This window comes from Sinocyclocheilus rhinocerous, unplaced genomic scaffold, assembly GCF_001515625.1.
Source record: "Sinocyclocheilus rhinocerous isolate Xijiao unplaced genomic scaffold, SAMN03320098_v1.1 scaffold1506, whole genome shotgun sequence".
Taxonomy (NCBI): Eukaryota; Metazoa; Chordata; class Actinopteri; order Cypriniformes; family Cyprinidae; genus Sinocyclocheilus; species Sinocyclocheilus rhinocerous.
The window spans coordinates 29,377-42,067 of NW_015658506.1; the positions used below are offsets into that span (position 1 = coordinate 29,377).

Here is a 12,691-nt window from a genome sequence, read left to right on the forward strand (position 1 = left end):
ACCCGCTCCAGCCTCCTCCACCGCTGTCAGCTGGCAGCCCCTCTACTCGCCCTCAGCCCACCATCATTGCGGTCATCATTGCCATCCTCCAGCGTCGCCGGGGTCGGAGTATCCCTCACCTCCGCCTCAAGCCTCTGAGGCCCGGACTCCGCCTTGGCCCATAGACCCAGTGGCTCCACCTCGGCTCCTAGCTCCCTCGCCTCCACCATCAACCGTCGATCCATCAGCTCCACCGGGCTCCCTCGTCCCTCCGGTTCCACCTTGGTCGGGTGTCGACCCGCCATCGTGAGGATGCACCGTCCGGGAAGGGGGCGATCTGTCACACACCTGTGGACTATTGATTGTAGTTTCTCCCTCTGTGTTCTTATTTGGTTGTTCCTGATCTCATTATTAGTTAATCACCTCATTGTGCTCGCCTGTCTGCCCCTCGTTATCAGCCCTATATCAGTTCCTGTCTCTTGTATTGGAATACAAGAGACCGGAACTGATCTAGGGCAGATAACGGTTATTGTTGATGTCTACTCCTAGTGCTACGTGTGATTACCCTGTCTGGATTACCTGTTGTGGATTTATTAAATATTATTGTATTCATGTTCGTCGTCCTGCCTGATCTATAGCACACCCGTCCCCGTGACAGTAATAGACTAGAAATGTACAGTTTTATACGATCATGCTGATAACGTTTCTTTAGTCCTTCGGCAATCCTACAGCCTGAACCACTGTAGGGAAACCACAGTTACAAAAGTACATATAAAGATGTACAAAAGTCCCACTCAAGTGGTTTTAAAAAAAAAATCACTCAAAAGTTCAACTTATTGCATTTAAAATAACTTTAAAATGTGATACATTTGAAATTGATTACAAATACAATGTACTTAAGTGGCAAAATCTGTTCTTTTAACTCTCTGGGGTCTGAGGGTGTTTTGGGGCCCAAGAGAAGTTTTGACATGCCCTGACATTTTTTTTTTTTCAGTATCTTAAAAAATTAATGGCTAAAGTCTAATAACACCGTATTCAGCACGGACTGGGCTACAATAATATGTGGCAACATGAATGTACATGTTTTTGAGAAAACGTTTTGGTTACTGGAAAAACAATTTTTTTTAAGTCAGTGACATAAGCCCATAAAACACATACAGAATATTTGCTCACAAGACTTGAGAACTGGATATGGTAGACTAAAGTTTTTGCTACAAAATATGTGAAAATCATCCTGTTCACTCGTTCACAGAAAACCTATTGATTTAAGAGTGTATATATCGAGGGAGTTACAATTTCCATGAATATTTAGTGTTTCACACCTGAGAGACAAAGGGCCTCCCATAATGGGCCATCAGTATGAATGTGACTGAGGCAGGTAAGAAAGAGTGTGAGGAGAGTAAAATAATGTGGGTTTTTGATTATTATTTGTATTTTATTTACAACACAGTATAATAAAAATATACATGGTGAAGGTCATGGACACATGATTGAACATACTGATCTGAACACTGAGACTTGAACAGTAACACACCTTTGTGCCAAACATTCATTCATAGTGTTAACACTTGTACTACTTTTATATCTTGTGGTTTTATATTTTATAAAACATTAAACATCCTGGCTTTGTGAGACATTTAGACAATGAAATGACATATTTCAAAATGTTTCACTTGATTTCATACCTGTAGTCAGGAATTATAGTTTGGGAAAAGTCTAACTAGTAAAATGTGCACAAGTTGTCACAATAACACAATAACAATCCTCCACTGGATTTAGCTGTTCGACGCATCGCATTGTTTTCTTCTTCTGAGGTATATTCTGAGTTATTCCTCTCAGCGCGTCTTATATAATGATTTGAGATGGGAAAAACTGGACATTGCGTTGGTTTCATATGGATAAGTTTAAGAAGAATATTTGTTTTGGACGTGGCTTACTTCGTTTAAAAGAAGACATTTCAAGCTTTCTATACATATATTTCTCATGTCCTTAAAGAAAGTATTCGCGGAGATTCAGATTGTTTTATTTATGTGTCTGTGAAGAGAGGTGGTAGAGACCGAAACGGCAGAGAACGCACCCTGTTTATTTTCTTTATTTTATAAAAGCACATTGTTTTGTTGTTATTATGACTATACTCAAATAAAAGTAGACCCTTTGAAGTTTCAAACGATACCTTATTCTTATCTGTAAAATCAAAAATGGAGTATTTTTTAGTTATTTTCGTGGTCATCAAGAAAATACGAGACAGACCGCACCAATGCGGGTTTCGACCCCAGAGGGTTAAAGTATATCATTTCCACAATAAGTACACTTTATAAAAGTATACTTTAGTGCACTTCTTTTTCACACGAGTGTATTTCTTTCAAGCAGAAAAAAACATCATTTTTAGCCAGAGACCTCTGGTTTAGTGATGGACAGAATGGACTATTATTGCTAGCCAACCAGAAAAAAAAAGTCCTGTATAATGTAGAAACAATATGAAAATCTGATAAAATATGGAATCAAATTTGAAATATAGCTAAGATAAATAAGCTTTTAAAAAGTAGATATAGATTTCACTGCATATGAAAATTAATGTTAACATTTTTATATTTATTGTTTTAAGAATATTTAAAGCTTTCTGTAATTTTCTGCTTTCTGTAAAAAAAGTTTTTCTTTTGTATTTTTTTTTCTTCCAATTTTGGCTCAGAGAATGCTAGAAAAATATTAAGCAAATTAAATGAAGAAACTGACTTACTTGGATACTCATGCTGAATCTTGTCTTGTTGAAAATGATTACGTGAGGCTCAGTCTACCCAATATTTATGAAGTTAAAGTTAATGACTGACTAGTATTGGCTAGTGCAACATTTCATTCAGCTGGAAATCATTACCTGTTCAGGCTTTTTAAAGAAGACTTCCTCTAACCTCTTGAAATCATTTCTTAAGGAAATCCCTCTGACTGTAATCAGTCTCTTTATGTAAGATTGTCACAGCCAGCAACTGGTTTGCCCTTGAGAGCCACCAGAGGGCACTCTTCTGAACTTTTGTTTGTTTGCATTGGATTCCATCTCCCATCACCCTTTGCCTGGACTATCAAGTCTCATTGCCTACAGCTGTGGGTAATTTAGCTCACCTGAATATATACTATGCTGACTAAGCTTGGGGCAGTCGTGGCCTAATGGTTAGAAAGTTGGACTTATAACCTGAAGGTTGCAGTTTCCAGTCTCAGGTCCGGCAGGAATTGTCAGTGGGGGGAGTGAATAACCAGCCACCACCCTCAATACCATGACTGAGGTGAGACCCTTGAGCAAGGCACCGAACCCCCAACTACTCCCCAGAGTGCCGCAGCAATATGGCTGCCCACTGCTCCGGGTGTGTGTTCACTACTGTGTGTGTGCACTTGGATGGGTTAAATGCAGAGCACAAATTCCGAGTATGGGTCACCATACTTGGCCACATGTCACTTCACTCACTCACTCACTCACTTTGTTTGTGGAAAAATTGCTCTGTGCCTTTGTTGGTGGCAGTTTTGGTTCACCTTGTGTGATGCTTTTTGTCCTTTTGTCTCATGTGGATTACAATTTTGTATTACATTATTAAATGCTGACCTTGGATCTTTCATAGATTCTGTGAGTGTTTCCTAGTGATGGTGAAGTGAAGCGCTCTGAACCAACGAAGCTTTCAACACAATTGTATCGGAAAAGCTTTTCAACATGGTTTATTCTGTGGCCATCTAATGGTTATAAAAATGAATAACACCTTCCAAAGTGCTGCATTCCATTACAGCTGCTAGTTTTACATCTGGTTCTACAAATGATCCTTTCTTTTATTTTATTGTCATTGTCACAGTCATTCATTTGTATTGGTGTACTGCCACTAAAATAAGTCAAATAAATCAAACATAAATTCATAAATCAAATCTGCGATATGTCTATTTTAACTCTGCCTCAGTTCTTAGATTATTATTTAAGCGGAAAATGTAATTTGAGCTTAACGTTAAAAAAAATGATTAAAAAAAAGCAATGCTAGCGCATTAATGTAATACAATGTAAAAGAAACAGTGCTGAAGTTCACTTCGTTTTAACCAGATACTGAAGCACTCACTTGGTTTTCTGGTGAATGAAGATTCGGATGTCATAGATCACGTGTTTTTGGCAAAACGAATCGAGCTCCGATTCAGTGCTTCAATGTGAAATGTGTTGTTTTTTTGATACAAGCTTCGGAGCCTCCGTGTGGAACGTAACATCACTAGTGTTTCCTGACAAAGATGCTGTTATTTACACTTTACCAAGTTATCAGAATGTATTAGTGATATCAAAGATTGAAAAAAATCAATCAAAATAAAAAAATCTGTATTTTCCTACTTAGTTCTGACAAAACAGAGGTATTAGTTATTGGATTAAAAACTCAAAACAGAGGATATATAACTTTGTATTGTTGATTAACTATTAAGCTTAATAATTTTTTAGACTTAAAGGGGTTATCGGATGCAAAATTCACTTTTGTTGTTGTTTGGACATAAATGTGTGTTGGAAGTGTGTGTACCCATCCACCCTATAATGATAAAAAAATTTAAATCCCTATTTTAAAATCCCCTTTCTCAAATCAGGCTGTTCTGAGATTCCTGTCAGAATGACGTAGTTCTGCACAGGCTCCTCCCACGATAGTTGATTGACAAGGCCATCTTACCTTAGACCCGCCCTGTTTTTAAGGGAATGCGCCGATCCCCGATCTGCTTAAATGCGTCTATGTTCGCGTGAATCATTCGTGATCCAGCTTCATCTACAGAAGAAGTGAGTATAAGGGTTCTTTATGAATCGTTGCAAATCGCCTTTCCTAATAATGTGCTAGTTAGCAAGTTTTGCAGCTGATGTTTACAGTCTGCTCGTCACCCCACTGAGGAGAGGGGCGGGGTCAGCAGAGCTCATTAATATTTAAAGCAACATGGACTAGAACAGAGTGCTAAAAAACAGAGCTGATTTTGAGAGGGAAAAAAGGGTGTTTTTTACACTACCATTGAGAAATTTATCCAAAAAGTATATTATAGAATTTTCATTAAGACCTAAAGAATCATATCAACTTGTGGAAAATGGGAATCCAGTGACCCCTTTAAGAAACTTGGTGTTACGTTTGATTGCAGTCTGTACTTTGACAATCATATCTCCAATGTTTGCAGAACAGGGGGGGGAGCAAAGAAGGAAGCAGGTTCTATGAAATACCTGGGTATGTTCAAGGGTAAGCGGATTAACTCAACTTTTGGTTACAAAACCAGAGGTAATTTTCAGGGAATGCAAGTAGCCATATTCTTATCTAGAACACTGTCTAAGACTTGATGGCTGCTCTGTCAATTATTCGTCATCAGTTAGGAACCTAGGTGTGCTATTTGATAGCAATCTTTCCTTTGAAAGCCACGTTTCTATCATTTGTAAAACCGCATTTTTCCATCTCAAAAATATATCTAAATTACGACCTATGCTCTCAATATCAAATGCAGAAACATTAATTCATGCGTTCATGACCTCAAGGTTAGATTATTGTAATACTTTATTGGGTGGTTGTTCTGCACGCTTAATAAACAAACTCCAGCTGGTCCAAAATGCAGCAGCTAGAGTTCTTACTAGAACCATAAAGTATGATCATGTGTTACGGCCCATAACCATTTTAAGGCTCATTAATTCAAACAATTAAATAAAGGACACAGGCCGAACATATTAAAAGAATCACAACACCTGATGTGAATTTCAGGACGCCTCTATTTAATTCATTTACAGAGTTCAACTCAAACATTCAGAAAATAATGCGCAACAATTCACAAAGAATATTTATGAACATAATCTAATGGATAATAACAAAGAAAGAATGATCAGCTCACGGGTAGGAAAGCTAAGAAACCAGACTCCTAACTACACCTGTTCTCGGAATAAAGTTCTTACCTGACTCCCGAAATAAAAATAAGAACGGGTGAGTCTTTCGGACCCCTGCTTCCCTCGCTCAGTTCTTACTAAATAAACAAAACGTGAACTAATTAATAAATACACTACCCGCTACTGATAAGTAAGAAAGTATATCACATATAAAAACACAAATTTACAAGTTAAACCCAAGCGTAAAGAAAAACAAAAATATAGCCTCAAAGAGGCGATGAGAGAGACGCTTGCGAGAACAATGGGAAGCGGAGCAACAGAGAGAGCGCCATTGTCGCCTCGAAGCCTATTTATCCGGAATCCTTGATGATGTCACGCGACTCTCACAGAATGGGAATCCCCCACAACACAACCTATCGGCTTAGAATATAAGTGTCACACAGATACACGTAACACCATATTAGCCCGGTTCTGTAAACACTGCACTGGCTCCCTATTAAACATCGTATAGGTTTTAAAATCTTGCTAATTACTTATAAAGCCCTGAATGGTTTGGTTCCTCAGTACTTGAGCAAGCTCTTATCGTATTATAGTCCTTCACGTCCACTGTGACCTCAAAACTCTGGCAATTTGATAATACCTAGAATATCAAAATCAACTGCGGGCGGAAGATCCTTTTCCTATTTAGCGCCCAAACTCTGGAATAACCTACCTAACATTGTTCGGGAGGCAGACACACTCTGTCAGTTTAAATCTAGATTAAAGACCCATCTCTTTAACCTGGCTTACACATAACACACTAACACATTTCTAATATTCAAATCCGTTAAAGGATTGTTAGGCTGCATTAACCTCATGGTGTCGACGGCTTAACCATAATAATTTACTTTCTCAGATATAAAATGACATTTTTGTTTGTTTGTTTTGTTTTATTTACAGAGCACAATTAAACAATGTAAGGTTGACCAATGTGCTGTGCAATCAACTAAAGGTAAAATAAATTAACAACAGCTAATAAAAAGAGACCAACATCTCAGAAAGGAAAAATACTGATAAATAAGCAAATAAAACAAACATCACTGGAGAAAACGAGAGACACTTTGTTAGATCAAACTGTTGAGCCAAAAGCTAACTCTAATAACTCTCAAATTTCTTTTAAAAGAGCCCAATGAAGGTGAAATCCTTAGATATAAAGGCAAACTATTCCAACGTTTTGGGGCCACCACTGAAAATGCCCCGTCACCACTCAATTATAATCTTGTCCTCGGGAAGTATAAAATCATCTGGTTAGATGACCTTTGATTCCTTTGGGTTTGTGTACATGTAAAAGATCAGTTAAATAAGAGGGTGCCAATTGTGTAAAATCTTATAAACTAAGATAAGTCATTGAAAAAAGGCCCTGGAATAAATGTAAAGTAACTAACTAAAATAGGTGTTATATGCTGGTGTTTACGAACACGCATCAATAATCTAGCAGCAGCATTCTGCACTAATTGTAAGCGAGTTAACAATGATTGGCTCGCACTCACATACAAGGAATTACAATAGTCCAGTCTTTCAAAAATAAAGGCATGAATAAGCTTTTTTAGGTTTTGTACTGTGTAATACAGTTTTTCTCAATTGCTTTGGCTCAATTCTCGAATGAAAGTTTTTTTTCCGAAACAATAAGTTCAGATCTCTGAACAATTAGCTTCTTGTTCACATCAGATTGGAATTTCTTATTGATTTGAGCAAATTGCAAATGCTTTGGCACATGTGTGCAAACAGTAAGTACAATTAGAGGAATAGTGAAAGAGTGAAAGAGCTGCGGTACCGGTATGTCCAGGTAAACTATTGGTGTGCACTTAGTGAGTTGTACTGTACTTCTAAGATGCCTGTATTACTTGAAGTTTTAGAAACCCATAAGAAGAGAAAACATTTACTGAACTCTAGAATAAAAATTAACTTTATTTTGTTTCTGTGTTTCTTCGTAGAGAATCATGGAGTTAGAAGGACATGAAACAACCCACATTCTTGTTTTTGTGGACGAGGCCGGGTTCAATCTGTCCAAAGGCCGGAGACGTGGTCGCAATCTCATTGGACACCGAGCCACAACTGACACACCAGGCCAACGTGGGGCCAATATTACAATGTGTGCTGCCATTTCAGAGAATGGTGTGAGCACACATATTCCACACATTGGGCCCTATAATACCCAACTTCTCCTGGCCTTCCTAAACACACTTTACATAGACCAGATTCCAGAACAAGAAAGAGGTTTAGTTAGACCACATTTGCCTAATTACGTTGTTGTCTGGGATAATGTCAGCTTCCACCGAACCAACATTGTTAGGGACTGGTTTGCTGCACATGAAAGGATAACAGTGGAGTTCCTTCCACCATACTCTCCATTCCTAAATCCAATAGAAGAGTTTTTTTCAGCATGGAGGTGGAAAGTATATGATCATAGACCACAAGATCAGATGTCTCTGTTGGATGCCATGAATGCTGCATGTGAGGACATCACAGCTGATCATTGCAGGGGATGGGTGCGGCATTCAAGGAGATTTTTTCCCCGGTGCATGGCAATGGAAAACATCAGATGTGATGTTGGTGAAAATCTTTGGCCTGACCAACAAGAGCGACAGGATATACACCAAGAATAATGTTTTTCATGGATGTTATTTTGCAGTTATTTGGTATTTTTGTGTATTTGTGGTAACATAAGAAATATGAAATATACAGTAATTGGACAAGCAAGATTTCACTTTACATGTAATGTCAATGTCAATTTTATTTATATAGCACTATTAAACACAACCGTAAGTTGACCAATGTGCTGCACAATAAAAACATTTCAATAAGACGATACAAAATAATTACTAAAAGAAACAATACAGTAGAAAGTTCTCATTGATAAAACGCCAAGTCAAAAAGGTAGGTTTTCAACATGGATTTAAAAACAGATAGTGAAGGTGCAGATCTAATACAGTGGGGCAGAGCATTCCACAATCTAGGGGCAGCAACTGAGAAAGCGCGGTCACCCCTGCATTTAAGCTTCGACTTTGGGATGCATAATAATCTCTGGTTGGACGACCAGAGAGACAAGAGGGGCCGATGTTCAGTCAATAAATCAGATAAATCAGCAGGGGCCAAACCATTTAATGATTTAAACACTAAGAGAATAATAAAAAAAATTAACTCGATAGCACACAGGCAACCAGTGCAGAGAACGTAAAACTGGTGTAATATGATCCCGTTTTTTGGTACTCGTTAAAAGCCTTGCAGCTGCATTTTGAACTATCTGCAAGAGGGATAGGGCTGACTGACCAATCCCAAAATGCAGCGAGTTGCAGTAGTCTAATCTAGATGTAATAAAAGCATGAATTACTTTTTCAAAATTTTTACTAGACAAAATAAGTTTTACTTTCGCTAGAAGTCGAAGCTAAAAAAAGCAGGACTTGACAACCATATTTATCTGTTTATCAAATTTTAAACCATCATCAAAAATAAGAACTCAACAGAACAAACAGAAAAAACAGAAAGATCAAAAGCAGGTGGAGATATCCCCAAACTGATATCACTGATCTTATTAATAAAAAATCTAAGAAAGTCATCACACATAGTTTTTGACACATCTGGGTACTCACAAACAGTTGGATTTACAACAGCGTTAAAAATAGTAAAAAGAGTTTTAGGTCTGTGGTAATTCTTGTCAATAATTGCCGTGAAATACCTGGATTTCGCTGCTCTGACTGCCTTCTGAAATTTGAATAATGAATCTCTTAAAATTTCAAAGGAAATTTGGAGCCGATCCTTTTTCCACTTACGCTCCGCTCTCCTACAGATCTGCCTCAGAGAGCGTATGTTGTCATCAATCCAGGGCTCAGATCTAGGTTTAAGTTTTGAGGATTTTACAGGAGCAACTGAATCTAAGACATCCACACGTGTGGAGTTAAGCCTGAACAGGAACATTACATTCGTTACAATACATTCGTACAAAAATAAATGTACTGTACAGTATAAATACAAATGTTCATATCCTTTTTTTTCTATGTACTATTGACTCTTCTCAACAAATATCAGATTTTCTTTTTATAAAACCTTCATTTCCATGGTTGACTGTCATGGTGAAAAAACAACTAAACATTTTGACCAGTGTGGCTCACACGATGACAAAAATACTTTATATTTTGGTGGCCTTGGCCAAATTACTGACACGATAACTAGGTTTTGAAGCATGAAGGTTTTGAAGCTGATTGTCTGTATGTTTAATTCAACATCTTCGCTGTTTCCCGTAGCCTACATGTAAGCAGCTTTCTCTACAACAAAGGAGATTATAATGCTGTTTTACCCAACGTTTAAAAACAGAACTAACATTACATTTGAGGAAGACATATATTGCTTTCGGTTGCTTAGTTTCTGTAACTTTGTATCATGGCTTGTGTGATGCTGTGCTGTAATACTGGGGATCCCCTCATACATCACACTCCAGGATTCCCCAACGAAGTGTAACACACCTCAGTGAACCAATACAGTGATATAAGACCTCAGATCTCAGAATACACTTTATTGATGATTATGCTAACTATATCGACAGTTAAGCAGATGTAGAATATGAATGAACGCTCAAGGTTTCACGCTGTTTCCCTCAGAAATCTGTTAAAGAAAAGAAAACACATTACGTGGCTCATTGCACTGACGCAATGACAGCTATTAAAAGACCAAATTCAGATCTTACTGATGATGCAAACTGTATACAGGCAGATGAGGATACGAACGTAAGTTACGGAACGCGCATAACTGCACGTTAAACATTTCCCATAAAGAAAACACTTAACGTTTATTGCCTCAAGACAGTGATAATAAATTATTAAATTCTTCATCTAATTAATAAAATATATTACTGTATTTTATGTATATTTAAGCAGATGAGCCCAGAATATGAGCCCACAACCCACAAAGTTTCACCAAACCATTTTTTCTCCCATAGAAAACCAAGCGCAGTAGTTTGATGTTTGATATTCGCCTAAGCTGCTTTAGGGACCGTCTGCAAATTTACCTCAAAACGAAGTGAAGTACAATAATTTATTCAAATGAATGTTTACAGTAAATGAATAATTTACTCAAACTGACAAAATATATATTGCCAATAGCTCACCTTAGACAATACTTTCCCTAAGTATGTACACTACACAAATATTTTTAAAGAAAAAAATTACAGTAATTAACCAAAATGGGGTTTTTCGTGTTCCAAATGTTGTATGTTACTAGTATGTTACTAGTGACCAGACTGACTTACTACAGCTGAAATTTTGCCAATATATTCCTCAATGTATATACAGTATATAATTATTCTTAAGAATTAAAGTTTTCCAATATCTTCCTCACTGTATATACAGTATATAATTATTCTTAAGAAATTACTGTAATTCACATAAAGTTTTTTTTATGTTCCAAAGGTTGTAGTACATAGTGACTAGACTGACTTAGGCCTACTATAGGTAAAATTTTGCTAATACCTCCTTTGCTGTACATAAAGTACATCAATATTTTATAATACAACCTTTGGAACATGAAAAATCCCTTTTGGGGCCTTACAGATTTTTTTTTATTTGTTTTAAATAATTGTGAATGGTACATACAGTAAGGCAGATATTGGCAGTCTTAAAACTAGCAACGTACTACAACCTGTGGGACATAAAAATAACCCTTTGTACATATATGAAGGGAGGTATTGGCAAATTCTCACCTGTAGAAAATCACTATGAGCAATACAAGCTTTAGAATTTGACAGTGTGTTTTTTTAAATTTTAATTAAAATACATTGGATGTTTTAACCCAGTCGATGGAATTGTCAGACGGTCCCTTGGGTGCGATAGCGTGTCAATACTTTCTTCGGTTTAAATTTGCAGCAACAATACACCTAGGCGGTTTTGAACTCCTTTTTTATGTCGATATAAACTGGTTGCATATTGTTAAAACTAATCGTGGTATTGATATATTTGTGGGACTGTCGACTCTATAGATCAGTGGTAAGGAAAATCAATTTAAAGAAAATGCAGCGTGTTGCGTTCTTCTGACCTCATTTGCTTGCTTGTGTATAGTTGCATAATCATCAATAAAGTGTATTCTGAGATCTGAGGTCTTATATCACTGTATTAGTTCATTGAGGAGCGTTATGCATCATTGGGGAATCCTGGAGTGTGACGTATGAGGGGATCCCCAGTATTACAGCACAGCGTCACACAAGCCATGATACAAAGTTATGGAAACTAAGCAACCGAAAGCAATATATGTCTTCCTCAGATTTAATGTTAGTTCTGTACTTCAGCGTTGGGTAAAACAGCATTATAATCTCCTTTGTGGTAGAGAACGCTGCTTACATGTAGGCTACTTGAAACAGCGAAGAATTAAACACACACACAATCAGCTTTTCCACATGTTTATTTGTACTGGCCCAGATAATCAAAACTTCTACTTAGTGCTTGCTCCATTTCTGCAGATCAGTTTTTGTAAATGAATGACTTAAGCCACCTGTTGCTTTGGTCTTCATCCTGCTGGTGAGCGACTGACAGCAGCTGGAGATCATGCATCGGTGCTCTACTGCTATTCCTGCAGATCCCGGATGTGCAATGGCGAATTTTCTGCTGAATTATAACCACTGAAATTAAAATGCAAGCACTGTTAATGCAATACATTATTTTTTTTCAGTTAGTGGTATTCAACATGCTTTTTTGTTTCAAAGACATATGGCAGTATTTTACTTCCATATGTGTGCCTTTTTATCCATCTTTGCGAAGAATGGAGCTGCGTTGGAGTGTTGGATAGTATTTTGGGTGCTGTCATATCGCTATACTACACCATACAACTATACAATTTGCAGAA

At 37.3% G+C, this 12,691-nt stretch overlaps 1 protein-coding gene across 1 annotated transcript in view; it reads right to left on the reverse strand.

Moving 5' to 3' along the window:
* fasn2 (fatty acid synthase 2) overlaps positions 1–2,735 on the reverse strand; it is a 25,015-nt gene extending 22,280 nt beyond the window's left edge. Inside the window, exon 1 of the mRNA XM_016530529.1 lies at positions 2,717–2,735. The gene's annotated coding sequence lies outside the window, so the exon portion shown is untranslated. The remainder of the gene's footprint in view (positions 1–2,716) is intronic.
* Between the last annotated feature and the right edge of the window lie 9,956 nt (positions 2,736–12,691).